General features: G+C 34.5%; 1 protein-coding gene across 2 annotated transcripts in view; it reads right to left on the bottom strand.

Annotated features, from left to right (window-relative positions):
- The window catches only part of LOC124630435, a 24061-nt gene extending 10916 nt beyond the window's left edge, over positions 1–13145 (bottom strand). Inside the window, exon 1 of one of the 2 annotated variants that reach the window (XM_047164338.1) lies at positions 12853–13145. The gene's annotated coding sequence lies outside the window, so the exon portion shown is untranslated. The remainder of the gene's footprint in view (positions 1–12852) is intronic. The other variant, XM_047164340.1, reaches the window with a different exon arrangement.

Genomic DNA, 13145 nt, shown 5'->3' with positions numbered 1-13145 from the left:
AAGCGCGGATTTCTACGAACGTCCAAGAAAACGGTAAAAAAATGTGTTTGATTTAGCAAGCGCCGCAAAACATGCAGTAGAGTGTAGCAGCTGCATTGAAAATTGCATTCTGTCCGCATATCGTTTGATCGCGCATTCATTAAAATTGTTCTACCATCGTTTTAATTAGAGAACGTTTTATTTATATGCGTAGCAATAATACCTAGGGTAACTCGTTGTTATTGTAAATCGCACAATACCGGTTCATTGAACCGACCTGGGAAAGCAATTTTTATTTCATTTATTTTTATTTAAATGCTTCTTGCACATAAAGTACAATGGAACAATTTTCCTATAGGAATTGTCTTTATTCTTTAGCAATTAAGAATAGGCAAGAATGTATCTAGACACACGGCAGTGTGTCCGCCAAGTTCGAGCAAAAAAAAAACGACACACCGGCTGTGGGTTATATTACACGAACCATTTCGGGCCAAATTCGACCCCCCTATAACTCAAAATCTATTTTATTTACGCATATCAAATTTCTAGTATCTGTTGAGACCCCCTCACTTATCTAAAATACAAAATTTCATTAATATACCTATTGTAGATCTTGAGATATTGACGTCAGAAAATCGCAATTTTTACTATACACTCACTGACTCACTCATGAAAAACCTAGACCACTTCCAATGGTCGTATTGACTTGAAATTTGGCATGGAGGTAGGTCTTTATGTCAAGGTAAAGAGAAAAATCTGAAAATGGCCAAGTGTGAGTCAGTTTCAAAATAATGAAGGTGTACATTTATACCCGGTGTAAATTTATAGCCCTAAGGAACTAAAACGAACTTTTATATATTATATCTTCGAATGGTCGTACCGATCGGAAATTCGTTACGAAGGTTTGTATTTAGTCAAAGTAAAGTAAAAATCTGAAAACGGCCAAGTGTGAGTCACTTTCGAAAATAACGAATGTGTAACTTTGATCATAATATATGATAACATGTCATGTCAGTCAGTTCGTAAATCTAGTCCATTTAGTTAATCTAGTTCATTTCTTTGTAAGAAGCATAGTGCATATTCAAAAATCTGAAAGATAGTATAAATGAGACATTTCCTTAACTAACTTAATCATAAGAAAAAAATAAAATAAACAACCTTACAAAAATAAATGAAATCCCACCCAAAACAAAAATGTGAAAAGCTGCCAAGTTCGATAATATGAAAATGCTTCGCCTATAAAAGAAGTGAGATCTGAATAAGTACCAAGTTCCATACATATACCTCAGTTAAAAATAGTTACTTTTTAATGATGTTACTTGGCAAGTTTTAATAGAAAATTATATACTTGATTCATTGCGTTTAGTAGGTTTATAACAAGGTGTGTGAAAACTTGCCAAGTGACATCATTGAAAAGTAACTATTTTTAACTGAGGTATGTGTATGGAACTTGGTACTTATTCAGATCTCACTTCTTTTATAGGCGAAGCATTTCCATATTATCGAACTTGGCAGCCTTTCACATTTTTGTTTTGGGTGGTTGTTTCTACAAGGACAGACAATTTTATATTGATTGAATATCGTAACACCACGGAACCCACTTTAGTGGAGTAAGAAATGAGTAGTGGTATGAAATAAGTATGTATGTATTGTTTGGGTTTGTTGTCAGGATTAAGACATTATGGCTAGTGTTTGTGGCAGCTGCAACATATCACAGAAGCAATGTCAAACCGCCCATCATTAGGGTCATTGTCGCTCTGAGCAGTTTGTAGAACTTGTGATACTTACCATTGTAGGTCAGAAGTAAGCTGGCCTAAGGCGTGGATGTGTGGTAACTGTCTCTTTTGTCTTCTGGTAATAATTAAAAAAATAACTGTTTACATATGACCAATTTCAATGAAATTGTAAAAATGTTGACTTTCTGGTAATAACTTTACAATAGATAATTTTGGCTGATTGTATGTGAGTAGAAATTAGACATATACAACTGGTCAGTAATGAAAAGTTCTAAAATTAATGTACAAGAAGTCGCAAATATAATAAAAAGATTACGAATGCCTTGAAACCGCTTTAAACTCATTCAAATGAAGTGAATTGTAAATTGTGAGCAATTGCGTTCCACATTTCTATTATGCCAAGACTAAATTAAAAATAGAGGAAAATATCGTCGAATCAGATCTCCACAAAACACAATGAGAATTACTTTCGTTTCTTTGTATTGGGATAAAACGATAAGTAATTTAGGAAATGATAAACCTTAATTTTTTAATTAAAACTACAAAATACTCAGTTCATATATTTTACCAAGATAATTTAATAGTGTAGCTACCACTAATTCCCGGAACAAACAACCCGGACAAACACGTTTGAGCAGTTGAGCATAGTAATGAAATGATTAGTAGCAATGACAAGAGACGTAATCTCATAAATTAATGCAATTGACTGCAATCTGATAAGCATGTCTTGTAACTTGTAACGAATACATCCGATGTTGCGCTCATGCTGTTGAGCTGTTCCTTCCGTGAAGGCTAATAAGCACCTGCCTCCCGTAATAAGCATTTACTTCATACCAACCACGGGGAACAGTGTTGCCATACGAAAACCAGGAAATTACCTAACCTAATCATATTTGTACGTACATACCTCCGTGGTACATACAGACAAATTGACAGTCAGCAAGGCTAAAATAGCTAAGAAAAAATGTTTTGTTTAAACACGAGGTCAAGTGTTTGTAAAATTCAAAAGATTTTTTCAGCCTTCAGTCAAAAGGTTAGATACAGTATTGTTTGAATGGCATTATGTCACAAAGGACCAAAATAACAGCAAGGTAGGCGTACAAAAGATGTTTACTAAAAGCAATAAGTTATCGACCTATTGAAGAACAATTATGTTTATTGAGTGTACGAGTATTAAAGAGTCAATTACAAACTATACTATAGCTACCATAACATGGCAAAATTAGAAGTTGCAACTTTGTGTTTGATTTTTATAAGAAACTAGCAAACCCGGCGAACTCCGTTCCGCCACCAGATGGCTTCGTTTTACGTAACATATTGTTTGGTGATATTTTTTTTGTTTTTCCTGAATTTTCTTTACTATAAACCTCACGGAGCCCGAGACCTTTCCAACGAATGCAAAACCGTGGAAATCGGTTCGTGCGTTCTGGAGTTATAGCGTCAGGGAGGAAAACCGGACTTATTTTTATATAGTAGACTATAATTTTCAAAACAAAAAGAAAAACTGGCTTTAAAAATTAAAACCTCCTTCCTCTCTCTCTTCACAAAGAGTCTTCAGTAACAAACAACGTTACAAAAGACACACACACATACACAAGTTACAGACATTGCCAAATTTCATCACACCACAAAAAACATTTGTCTTACTTTTTGTTTCGTTAGTTCTAATGTAAGAGCCTTTTGTTTGTCCAAAGTCTTTGAATGCGGCTGACGTGAAATATCGACGCTAGTCTAGTCGCTGTTATGTAAATCGTGCACAGCTGACTTTCTTCTGTTTGTCCGTACAATTAGCGTGGGGAATCGTACCGGCTACGGTTAGAGCGTTCATGTGAAAACTGTCTGTCTGAGACTGAAAGCCTTGTTTATTTGTACAAGATTGCAATTGCTTTGGTAATTCAATGGACTCTTCCTGATACCTTCAAATGGTTTGTGGGTTTCGATATTTTAATTTAGGCAAATCTAAGTCTGTCTTTTGTAAAACACATAAGAATGATGGTTGTAAGGACGTATTGTGAATATTTATTGTTTTGCGAAAATTAAAAGAAATCGCTGTTTGTATTGTCAAAACAAACGCAAGTCACAAAGAACACGGACATTTCACGTCTCATGAAACACATACAAACATTACCTACTTTAAAGAATGTTCCAATGATTTCTAAATTGTGCAAATTAAACATAATAATATATTATTTTGGAAAGCATTTGAGAAGTTAGGTATTGTCTGGTCAGATATACCCATGTAATTTAATTTGAATATGGAAGCTAAAATGAGTAGTGTTAAGACCATTATTCTGTCAAGAGACTCATGTTTGCTCAATAAAACTAAATAAAGCAAGCAAACACTGTTTTATAATTGCAACAGCTAACTTATTCGATTCGATGCAGATAATGCAACAAAAAGCATATGAAATTGTCATTACACAAGCGACGCCTGAAAATGAATTACGTTTCTAAAAACGTTTCAGAATTATGTCACGCGATGCTGTTGGCAACACCTGATTAGTTCTGTTCATCGGCTTCCAATTTAAAAGGTTACGCACAAGCGGTCATGTTGAACACAACGAATGGACCTCCGAGAGTGACCGGCCGAGGGGCGGGGCTTATCACAACTTTCACTCGAATACATCTCCGCACGACCTCGACTTTTGGGCAGCGGCCACTATTGTAAGACCAAAACATTCCAGTTTCAAATTTAAGGATCAACATCCAACGCTGTGTTTGTATAACAAGCGGGGAATTATTAACCAACCTACGTGGTAATGTTCTTTGCACGATTAGACTGTATCGCATGATTTAAGCTCGCCGCTCGGTACGTAGTTTCAATTAGTGACAGTTGAAGCGACACTGATGCATATGATTCGACATTGACACAACAAATGAATCACGCTTTATCGTTTGTTATCGTCGGCTGCTTCTATTAATTCCTGTGGTTTTGTTTGCGTTGTTACCCATTACTTCAATTACTGAACTTCGAAGTCAAGCAACACACTTTCACGTACAAATGGGTGAACTGTGTACTTAATTAAAATGTTACTTTCAAGTACGAAAGGCACGAATTACATTGAACTCTGTGGTTTATTTACAGAAACCCTTTCAAAAGCTAAAGTCCCGTTAGACGACACAAATCTCTAAAATCTTGCTTCAACGGGCGACCAGACAAAGTGACTGCCTTTTTGTCTGATGTTACTTTCACGGACTAGCCGATAATTCTACAGACTGCTCTAGACTTGTCATCAATGTATTATTAAGTGGATACCACTTAACATTCGCCTATAATTTATACTATACATTAATTGTCATTATCAATTAATAAACTACATGTCGTACACTTGCTTAAACTAGAAATTCTGCGCCCAATGATTTCATGGAAATGTTTGTGTTTATTATACATATCAAATTAATTTCACTTAACATTCCCCTATAGATAATTATACATTAATTGTCATTACCAATTAATTGATTTCAAGTCTAGTACACTTGCTTCAACTAGAAATTCTGTTCTCAATAATTTAATGGAGATATGTTTATGTTTATTATGGTTACCGTTACAAGGAAGTGTGTGATTTTGTTCGTTTCCTACTTAGATTGCAGCTATTAAAGTTGACGGTACTGTAACGTAGTTAGAAACTTTTTCGTTTGTAAGGTTTTATTCGTGAGATATTTTTGATACTGACCGGGCAATCATTTCAAATGTATTCGATTTGTTCCATAGAATAAGTTTTTTATATTGAAGTGTGACTTCACCTCTCGAGCCCAAGCAATAAACGTCGTGATATCGAATCAGTTTTTCATTTTGAGCAAGATAATTATTCCCGGTACGACAATTAGGGCGTAGCTGATGTAGAGATGTAGTACTGAAGTAGATTAGAAGTAGGTTTTATTAATTGTAATTGATACTGGCCGGACAATGATATAAATAGAATTAGAATAGTTTTTATATTGAAGTATGTCACTTCACCCCCGAGTCAGCGAATAAACGCAAAGTTAAAGTTATTATTGAATGTTTTAATTTAATATCCTGAGGATCCCCGGTTCCTGGCGCACCACGCGCTACAGTACTGTGTCCAATTAACCGATTAGCTTGTGATAGTAATTATGTCAAGGCTCCATCGGTAAAGTGTGCGGAACGCAAGTATACTTTTTGTTGCCTAAGTTAGACTAAGAATAGGTCAATTGTAATGTATATTTTTGGTATAAAATTTTGTGAGGTATTTGCTAAAACTGAATCTAATAAAAGGCTGTTGAAAGACAGTCCAAGAATACCTCGTATTGATATTTGTTTATATTAAGTCTTGTATTGTATCTTATGTGAACCTGCGTGTACAGGCTTTATAAATATAAGTTTCCAACTGGTTTAGGCTTGCTTGACTACTTAAACTGATAAAAATATGTTATTTATGTAAAACGCACATGTCAAAATATATTATTTAATAAGAATAATAATCGGTGTTCTAAAGCTGTAATTTTCTTGTTAAAATATGGCACATTATGCAATAATTATGTAATAAATCTTCTAGCTGATGTTATTTAATATGCTTAAAAACATGTTCAAATTATAAGAAAATCTGTTTTAAATATCACACTCACACCTGCATAAAACTTAGTTTTGTACGGATTAATTAATTTTGTTTAACCGGAAAATCAATCAAAAACCGCTTGAGTATCAGGGATGAATCAATTGACTTGGAGAACAGGAAGGTTAGCACTAAATAACACATAGCATAACAAGAGCGAGGTAAAGGACACACTTTTATTACACAAGGATCTATACCAAAACGAATTACTAACATTATTTATAATACATTACTATATAGAGAAGATATAAAATGTTACCAGATAGTTATTGTAATAAAGTACAACTGTGCTTCACGTATAAAAGACATCAACGCGCATTACTTAAAGGACATCGCGCATTACTTAGTTTTTTTTATAGATGTCATCCACGCTTGTTATGTTTTCTCATTTTTTTTACTATATTTATTAAAATTCCAATACCACTACATTTATGTTTGATCAACGACATTGTCATGCGACATTGAATTGTATAATTATAAGGTTCGTTGAAGCAAATTGTATGTTTGTTTTCCGTAGTCATTATTTTGTAGCAAATTATTTTTATTTAATAGTTTATAAGGCAAGCCTTTTACTTGTTTTCAATAAATATTAAATTAATCATAAGGAACATTTATGATGCAATAGCCGTAGAAAGCGAGGATTTAAATCAAGTTGGTGGAAAGCTGTTTCGTAATATGTATTCTGCAGTACCAGTGACTCAGAAACCGTTCGATAATATCAAAGTGTTGACGACTTCGTCATAAATACATAATACTCAAGATTATTGCCGCGGGGAACTGGTTGGTGCCCAGTAGGCCTTAGCATACTGAGTTGTTTCATACCCCAAGTGAATCGTTAAATATAAATAGTAGGTATAATCTGATTTGAGGAAAGAGCAATAACAAGTTATTTTACTTTTTCACATATTAAAAAAATGACAGTTACTGAATATTTGTCATTGCTTATATTGCCATTATAAATCTCAAAATAGGAAAAACGCAACATTTGAACTATTTCAATATCTTTATAAACAAAATACTTAGTTGGTCCACATTCCGCTGCCAAGCTTCAAAAGTTCTAACTCTCTAACTAATCTGATGTATGTGTGATGATGTATAGGGTGACTGGTAATTCAAACTAGTGACGATATCTGAACATGTGATTCTTCCCATGATTAAAACAACTTTCCCAAAGAAACTTATTCTTTATTATCACCAGTTTCATCACAATAACATAAAAGCGGTTTCAAACATTGAACTTTGTGTTTTTTTTTGTCAGTAACTATGATGATGATGTCCTCCTAGCCGATTATCGGCTACGGCGGCTGTTCTCATGTAAGGAGATCAGCCAACGGTGCGGGACATATTATAGTGCACAAGCATTTGCGCAGACACAGGTGCACTCACTCTTCCTTCACTCTCATAGCCCGATGGGCCGGCAATACGACACGACGACGGAGAGAGATCAGGCGCAGGACCGACATTTACGTGCAGTAACAGTAACTATATATCTAACTTGTCAATCACAGTCAACAAAGTTACGAGTAAGTTACCTCACTTAGCATCCACAATTAGCGCCTCGACTTACGTAGTTTTAACTAATTAGACGTTTTTGTAAGAATTAAGTGTTAACCCGTACTTACGTTAAACTTTAAACTTATATAACGTACGTAATTATGAGGCAAATTAAATGCTCATATTGAAAGGTCAATTGCGTCAATGTAATGTCAGTTAATTCGTAGAAATGTAATTTTGATGATCAATTTGGGATGATAATTGGGTCCATGTGCTTTAAAAGTTGATTTAATTGCGTATTTTTTATTAATACTTCTTAGGACTTCAGAGTATGACTACATACTACACAGAAGGCAATTAAAATTGTAACCTATTTAATCAGTGACGTAAAAATCAATGAGGTAAATAAATAATAAAAAATCAATACACTATAACCAGAAAAGTACCAAAAAAGCCTTTCAAAAGCAATGTGGGGCAATGCTGCCGATATCGAGAATGTTTTCGTACTACAGAAGCGCGCTGTCCGTGCTATATACAAACTTGGTGCTAGAGTCTCCCTTAGGGAAAGGTTTAAGGATATTGGTATTCTGACTGTGGCGTCTCAATACATTTATGCCAATATAATATACGTAAGGCAAAACCTAGATTCATATAGTAAAAACAGCGACGTACATCATTTTAATACTAGAAATAAACACAAGTTAACCGCACCTAATTATCGTTTACATAAGGTACACGGTTCATTTGTGGGGCTTTGTGTACGCATTTATAACAGAATTCCGGTTCATCTGTTGGAATTAACGGACAGTTCTTTTAAAAATAAAATTAAAGAAATTCTTGTTAAAAAGGCATATTATAATGTTAATGATTATTTCACAGATAAACGCAGATGGCAGCTCTGAAGTGGAACAAAAGTGCTTTATTTTATTTTGTATTATTCGGTGTTTTAAATTAATAATAAATAAAATTGAATTGTATAACTGTAAAATAAATTAATAATAATTAAATTGTAATAGACAGCTGTGTTGCTGGGAAGTTTGTTCTTCACCGCTTCTTCTTTCCAGCCATAACACTAGGAAGTGGTGAAAGGGGGGCGTTTTGGGGGTGCTGTCATTCTTGTAAAATTTTGACGTTAAAAAGTGCTAATCGTATTAGCCTATTTTAATAAATGATTTTGACTTGACTTTGACTTTGACTTTCTGAACCTAAAACGTAAGCAAAAATTTTTGTTTTTCGGACCACTTCTTTCTAGGGTTAACGCGTTCAAGCCAACAAAGAATCTCTTCAGCTTTATAAAGTACGTAAAGATAAGAATATGTACGCACATAAGTACTGTAAGTACATATGAAGGTATATAGTTTCCATTCTCCTGTAAGTTGTGACAACAGTGAAACTCTGCACATTAACTTAAGCGAATAGAGAGCCTTATTTAGAAATGTTATTGATTATTCACTAATGCCATAAAACCCGCTACATTACAACAGAAATCGCCGATAGACATTAAACTGCAATTATTTATCACAGAAAGCTATTATCCCACGTGATTATATATTATATCGTGCTTAATAGACTATTATATAACCAACAATAATGCATCAGAAAATCTTGACCCGATGATCTATTTGTTCATGGAAAACTTGATAATAAATAATTAAATGTTTGATTATGATATTATAAATGATTAAGCATAACCATACTGTAGTAATTAAACAAACAGTGTATCTGACTTCTATTAATGGTTGATATAAATTGAATAGATATATGAAACCACCAACACAATAATTTAAAGTGTGTCAGCTCATTAGCATAGTAATAAAATAAAAACATTACTTTCTTACGGTTTCTCAAAGGTTGATACGGTATAAACTGCAGAGGAGAAAACAAAAGAAGCACGAAAGCTAACAACATATGTATAAAGATTTTCTGTTCACGAGACGAGATAGTGAAGAATTACAATTTAAAATTAGGGCTTACCATTAATTTAAATAAATTCCATTATAAATAAAAAATAAATACGAATGAAACCTTGAAATTGAAATGAAGTAGATATCACGTTTCAATTTAATTTACTTTCACAAGCATCTTTAATTTTACCATCATAATGGTTCAGAGAGTCAATCAATTACTTACGAACATTTCTCTTGCTCTTATTATATAAAAAGTAATGGTTAGAATTCTTTAAATGGTGTGATATAACCTGAAAATTACAGTAATTTTGTAATTTTTCTTATACACCTCTGAGAGAACTATGACCACCTCATCATTAGGATGTTTGAAGCTAAGTACCTAAAATACTACCAATCTTTTCATATCATATAGTCATTGAAGCAATTTGACCGGGGCGCGGACGCAGGATGCAATACATTAGCCGCTATTTGAAAAGAGAATACTTAACTTTAAATAAATGTTTGAGACAACCTTGCAACTACATTACAGTGCAGTATCAAGAGGAAGTTTTAACGTTGATGAAGCCTTCGAGCCTCGAACATTTAATACAATATTAATATGATAACCGCTACCTAGATCATACGATATAATCGAAGTATGCGTTGCGCATACAAATCCCGAATTAATACGAAGTTTATTCCTTTTTAATGGGGGCTTTAGGATTTGTATTGTTTGTGTCTCGACACATAATTATAATTAGCACTGGGATTCCATGTAGCTACTCTTAATACATATTAAGGAGTGCAGGACACTCGATATGCAGCATTTTGCAGGTCGAGGTTGAAAAAATGTGACGGTCTAATTGTGTTCTTGGATCTCGAGTCTCGGTAATGGTGATAGTCACAGTTAATAACGCACATAAACTTTAATATCCACGGTTAAGTTTAATAACATAAATCATAGAGGAAGTAACGCGCGAAGGTTAGTAGGACAATTTGTGCGTCTTGGACAGAGAATCCTGACACAAATTTTTCATTACGCTGTGTACTTACTTTGAATGAATGAAAACTGCTGTCATATTTGTTTAGGGCTGTTCCACAAAAAATCACTCGTGTTAAAAAACTGTTCTATATATCAATCCTTTTTAATTAACATAATTTAATTGAATGCACTCTATATGAGGTGCAGCGCTCCGTCAACCGTTACCTCGGCGCTGCCGCGCTAGACTTTCGTAAACCTACAACCTGATTGATAAATATATCACGTAAAGTCGGTTTCATCATATTGGCATTCGGTGAACGGCAACACCAATTGTTTTACGTTGTGCATTTGAATGTGTAACCCTTTTTTCGGTTGTATTCAATTGTACGAACAAGAAACGTATCAATCGACCTTCTAGGCATTTGTTCTGAAACATGGCTAAGTGTGACTTACATATGTTATGAAGGAGATAAATATTGCAGTTTCATGTTTATGTCACATGTGAGTTTACGTAACGTAGAAGTGAGTGAGTAACGCACAATGCTCGTTGGTGTAACAATGTTCAAAGAGATTACCGCAACTCGAGAAAAACTTATTGTTGACAAAAACTATCGGCAGTTACATACGGCGCCTGCGTAGTACTTAAGACAATGGCGACAGTGACTGATGGTCATTACGGTGTCTACGGGGTTTTATGGTCAGAATAGAAGGGCAGTTAGCATTACATTACCTTCTATGCACCATTGCCCCTTTCAAACCTAGATACATAGCTAATCGGATTGTGCAAATGCGTGCCGGCAATACGCTTGGCACTCAAAGTATCCACTTTGCGTAAATTCAACGCCGAATACTGCTATTAAGTGAATGCAGTTTTTTCCCAACGTATATTTTCCATTCTAGTTACATTTTGAAACGTTCAATATACCATGTTGCTTCAAGAGCTAACTTAACGACTTATTAAGTCATCTGCAACTCTGCATCAATGTATCTAGCATAAGAGAAAACAGACATCATCATATAATTTTCTTGAAAATATCCATAAAACTATCACTAATATTGCTATTATAACGCATGTTTTTTAACTTCCTCATCCGTTCCGGCGCAATGCGTCCTGTAGTACATAATAGGTACCTACTTTCTTCCTCCGACTGCTCTTACGCGTAATATGAAAGTAATTTAACGTCATTAGTTCGTGTATTTGTTACCCATTTAATGTATTCGTGTCTCGTGCAAGTATAATTACGGTAAACGGCGAGAAGCCGAAAGAAACCAGTTGGTACTTAATATCGGTGCCGTGGGAGCACAATTGTTCCTTCTACAATGGTCACGAAAGAAATGGAGGACAGTACTCGACGCTGCGAAATTAGTATTTAGTTCACAATTCACATGACTTTTAGTCAATTAGGAACAGTCCTATATTATTCGTGATACATCGCTGCAGTTGGCAAGTTACTTCGTCAGGTAACTGTCGAGATACATAGTCAATTTCTTGTTTTAATTGAGATAACATCTTGTTAATGCCGACAGTGTGTACAATTAAATCATTATGAAAAGATCTCAAGCACGGGGCTTGATTATAATTTCTTGATTCGCGAAAGATTTAAGTTCAATTGAACAAAAGAAAGTGCTCACTGGAATAAAATATCTGAATTGGTGTCAATACAATATTGAAACCAATCGAATAATGGCTATGTATTTTTAATGCCTCATTTCACATTTCAGGGAAAGCAGAACCAATTAATTGCACCTTGTTGGCAATATTGAAAGGATACCACGTGTACTAAAGAATGTTGAGAACGACAATGTTAATCAGTATTGATACTGATCAGAAACGTGCATTGCTGCTGTTGAAGATAGAAGGTGTTGTACATTGCATGTTTAAAACATATTTCCTTTAATCCACTCCTTTTTCTTATATTGTGGTGTAGGTCCTTTCTCCTAGGTCATTAACTGAATTTTCTGTGTTATGTGGCTCTATGCAATTACAATTCTAGTCACCGAGAAACCTCATTCCGAAATGTAATCAAAATTATTGTTTACCGTTATTTAATTACTGTTATCAAACATTGTTGATAGGTATAAGTACCTGTTAATGAGAAAGGTAGCGACATTATAGACTAATCAACTAGTCAACTTTTAATTGATCGCATCGTAATTATAAATAACATTAATTAATGTAAGTAATAAGACAATAAACAAACCTTACAGTTATCCACCGGCACTGGTGCACAACTTGTAAAATATACGGTGTTTATACGTTTGTTCACCCAGGCAACAAGTTAGCCAACTTTCTATCGCCTATCAATTACACAAACACAATGCTCGCTTTTATAAACTGGGGTTTCACACAAATTTCTTAATATAATCGTATAATTTCGCTCATAACTTAGTTGAGCGTGAAGGGAGGTATGAACAGTAACTAAAGACGCGCGTGTTTTCCCGCGGCGGAGGTTCGACTGCGCGCGCGCCGACCGGAGAAACTCGAGAGAAAAGT

The sequence above is a fragment of the Helicoverpa zea genome, chromosome 5 (genome assembly GCF_022581195.2).
Source record: "Helicoverpa zea isolate HzStark_Cry1AcR chromosome 5, ilHelZeax1.1, whole genome shotgun sequence".
NCBI lineage: Eukaryota > Metazoa > Arthropoda > Insecta > Lepidoptera > Noctuidae > Helicoverpa > Helicoverpa zea.
Note: the sequence above shows the minus strand (reverse complement) of the source record. Positions and strands in the feature narration are given on the sequence as shown.